Source organism: Eptesicus fuscus, chromosome 6, assembly GCF_027574615.1.
Source record: "Eptesicus fuscus isolate TK198812 chromosome 6, DD_ASM_mEF_20220401, whole genome shotgun sequence".
In the NCBI taxonomy this organism is placed as follows: domain Eukaryota; kingdom Metazoa; phylum Chordata; class Mammalia; order Chiroptera; family Vespertilionidae; genus Eptesicus; species Eptesicus fuscus.
In genome coordinates, this window is record NC_072478.1 from 44383907 (window position 1) to 44388101 (window position 4195).

Genomic DNA, 4195 nt, shown 5'->3' on the forward strand with positions numbered 1-4195 from the left:
CATGGGGGTGAGGACTCATTACATGGCATTTCTACTTGGGGAGTCAGCAGGTGGAGAGGAAGGTTACTGGGACATAACCAGGTTGCAGGGGTTAGGCACCTACCTTGTGGCCTCTCATTTGAGGGTGTCTGCACCTGAGAAGCTGACCACAGAATACACCACCTTCCCGTACAGCTCTGCATGCAGAATGTGGGGACCCACAGCATCTAGAGCATGCAGGTGCTGTGTATGGGATGTTTACTCCATGCCAGGCACTGCACAAAACTCTTTTTTAAAATTTAATTTTATTGCCTTTATTGGGGCAATACTGGTTAATAACATTATATAGGTCTCAGGGGTACAATTCTATAGCACACCATCTGTATATTGTATTGTGTGTTTACCCCCCCCCAAGTCAAGTTTCCTTCCATCACCATTTATTCTCCCTTTACCCTCTCCTACCTTCCCCCATCCCACTTTCCCTCAGGTAATCACCATACTGTTGTCTGTTAGGTTCTTTCCTTAATCCCTTCACCTTTTTCACCCAGCTCCCTCTCCCTTCCCCCCTGACAGCTGTCAATCTCTTTTCTATATCTATAAATCTGTCTCCACTTTGTTAGTTTATTTTGTTCATTAGATTCCACACGTAAGTGAAATCATATGGCACTTGTCTTTGCGTGACTTATTTCACTTACCGTAACACTTTCCAGGTCCATCCATGCTGTTGCAAAAGGTAAGATTTCCTTCTTTTCTACAGCCAAGTAGTATTCCATTGTCTAAATTTACCACAGCATTGTTATCCACTTTCCTACTGATGGGCCCTTGGGCTGCTTCCAAATCTCGGCTATTGTAAATAATGCTGCAGTGAACATAGCCTTTATTCCTTCAAACTAGTGTTTTGGTTTTCTTCGGGTTCCCAGAAGCGAATGGCTGGGTCATAAGGCAGGTCCATTTTTAATTTTTTGAGGGGTTGTGTGTTGCTTGTTGTAGATGCTCAAATTTATGTTTCAGAACATCCGCTTTCAAGGAAAAACAGCCGAATTGGCCCTAAGACTGAAGTAATTGCAAAAGCAAGTGAGAGCAACACATCCCTTTTTGAAATAAATCCCGCTACAACAGCAGGGATGGACCTGGAGAGCAAGCATCCCACCAAGTGAAATAAGCCAGCCAGAGAAAGACAAGCACCACCCAACCCCACTCATGTGGAATCTAATGAACAAAACAAGCCAACAAACATATTTAAAATTAAAAACCCATCAGGCTAGGCCGCCTGGAGCCCGTGCAGCTGTGAGGGGCCCTGTCTCGCCCCCGCATGTGTGCCCAGGGTGGAGGTAGCAGTAATGCCGTCGCTGGCGAGCCACCTGCAGCGGGATGACGGTCTCAGAGGGTCCCGGACGTCAGCCACAGCCTCCGACTCCACTGAGGGTGTCTGTGGGAGACACAGGCGGCTCCTTAAAGAGGTTGCAGAACTGGAAGCTAACTTACCTTGTGTAGGAAATGCGCCTCTGTGATACCTCTCCAGCAGGGCCGGCTTTTGGTGGAAACGGTTGGTGAATTCCCCAGGGCAGCAGTCGGCAAACTCATTAGTCAACAGAGTCAAATATCAACAGTACAATGATTGAAATTTCTTTTGAGAGCCAAATTTTTTAAACTTAAACTTCTTCTAATGCCACTTCTTCAAAATAGACTCGCCCAGGCCGTGGTATTTTGTGGAAGAGCCACACTCAAGGGGCCAAAGAGCCCCATGTGGCTCGAGAGCCGCAGTTTGCCAACCACTGCCCCAGGGCAAACAGAATGTAGGGAGGAGGGAAGAGGACCTAAGAGCAACTGTGCACGTGGGCCAGCATCACGGTGGAACCCTCCCCCTACCCCACCCCCAGCGCCTGCCTCAGCCAGACAGGGGGAGGTCGAGGCAACTAGAAAAGGCCTCAGCCCAATTTTTTAAAATGGCCCAATGGGAGACAGCAAGACCTAGGTGATGTATGAGGAAACAGGTGACCCCATAGTCCTCAGCCAATGAGGAGCCGGAGGAGGGACTGGCTAAACGGGCTGTGATCACTGACCCAGGTGTGCCTGTGCCACCCGGGGGATACCTGCTCTCCAGACTGTATTGAAAGTCCCGTTTTCGCCATACTTCTGTCTCCGAGCACGTTATTTGAACACGGACAGGTGAGCATTTCTCACACCTTGTACATGTGACACAGTGCATTTTCCTGATCCAAACAAGCTCATTGCTTTCAGCCAGTTGTAAAACTTAATGCTTTATTTTTTTTTTCTTCCTGTTAAACACACACACACACACAACCCATTAGACTCTTTCTATTCGAGCCCATATTGTATTTCGTCCCACCCTACATGAGGCTTACTACCAGGGTGGACAATTTCAGTTTGAAACGGAAGTTCCTGATGCGTACAGCACGGTGCCTCCCAAGGTGAGATGCTTGACCAGGGCCTGGCACCCCAACATCACCCAGACGGCGAGATATGTGGGAGTTTACTGAGCACAGTGGCTCCACGGCAGGCACTGGCTGGGCTCCCACGAGGACAGTGAAGGGTGTTGTTTGGGGATTAAACTCTGTGTGTACTGATCTGAACTTCGATGACCCCCTGAATATCGAGGCTGCAGAGCATCGCCTAGGGACAAGGAGGACTTCCCGAATCCAGGGGAGACCACACTAAGCGGTAGGCAGGTGATAGGCGGGGAGCCTGTCCCCGGGACTCCGCCCCAGTCCTCGCTCCCTCAGACTCAGGCTCTGCTGGGTCCAGAGACCTGTCCTGTGGAGGAACTTCTTCATGACTGCCCATGGTAGATGGAGTGTTCCACATAAATACAGCAAGAACATGTGTTTGGCTGGTTAGCATGGCTCGGTGGTTGAGCAACGACCAATAAACCAGGAGGTCATGGTTTGATTCCTGGTCAGGGCACATGCCCCGGTTGTGGGCTCAATCCCCAGTAGGGGGCGTGCAGGAGGCAGCCGATCAATGATTCTCTCTCATCATTGATGTTTCTATCTCTCTCTCCCTCTCTCTTCCTCTCTCTGAAATCAATAGAAACATATTTTTTAAAAAAGAAAAGATAATGTGTTTGGGCTCTAAAGAGTTGTCTGCTTACCTTAGCATGTTTATTTTTGAGAACCTGTGCTGGGTAGGCGGAGGAGATGCCGAGAAGTTGTAATGAACTCAGAAGGAGCCTGCTTCCTCCCTTCTCCCAAAGCCCTTCCCTGCACAACAAAGCCCATGACCTGCGGGGAGCCAGCAGGTGGTCCTCAGAGTACGCTGCAAGCTGTGATTGGATGCGCAGTCTCTTAGCTCCTCCCACAAACCTGGGCCCTGCCTCAGATTGCAGTCATTCACTATAGATCTCTTACTGAAATGCGTATTTACTGTGAGCATATTTTGGAACAGATTTGCAATTTGTAAAACTTAATGCTTTATTTATTTTTTCCTGTTAAAAAACACACACACAGCCCATTAGGCTCTTTCCATACGAGCCCATATTGTATTCCCCCCCCCCCGCCTTATTATTGTCCCGCCATAGTTGGGCCCCTGTAGCTGCCTCTCCTCTCCCTACAGTGCCTCAGCAGGGAGCTGCCTGTCACCATGGTAGTGGCCTCTCCAGATAATGACTTCCTCTGGCGATAGTGTCTGCCTCTGGGGATAGGGCCTGGCCCAGTAGCTGCCTCTGCGGATGGTAGCTGCCTGTTGTTGCAATATTGCTGGGCCGGGTAGCTGCCTGCACAGTGTGCCTTCCTTACTCTGATTTTAAAAAAAAAATGTTTGAAATTAACCACAAATATTTGTCAGAGGATTATTTTTAAATCTGCAACTAATCCTGATACAGAATGTAAATTAAAAGCGAACTCTTGACATTTCCATTTCCAGTAGCTTAGCAAGAATGGATATTCTGAAATACACTCCCAGGTCAAAACACGTAAATGTTAAATAAATGAGAGTAAACATACTGAGTGTAGAAGAAAGTAACGGAAGTCCTTAATCCTATATAATAAAAGGCTAATATGCAAATTGACCCAACGGCAGAACAACTGGTCGCTATGACGTGCACTGACCACCAGGGGGCAGATGCTCAATGCAGGAGCTGCCCCCTGGTGGTCAGTGCACTCCTATAGGGGAGCACCGCTCAGCCAGAAACCAGCTTATGGCTGGCGAGTGCAGCGGTGGTGGCGGGAGCCTTTCTCGCCTCTGCGGCAGAGCTAAG

At 48.8% G+C, this 4195-nt stretch overlaps 1 pseudogene; it reads left to right on the plus strand.

The window, feature by feature from the left end:
- Nucleotides 1-1319: 1319 nt before the first annotated feature.
- On the plus strand, nucleotides 1320-2789 carry LOC103290817 (NEDD8-conjugating enzyme UBE2F-like; annotated as a pseudogene).
- The last annotated feature ends 1406 nt before the right edge of the window (nucleotides 2790-4195 follow it).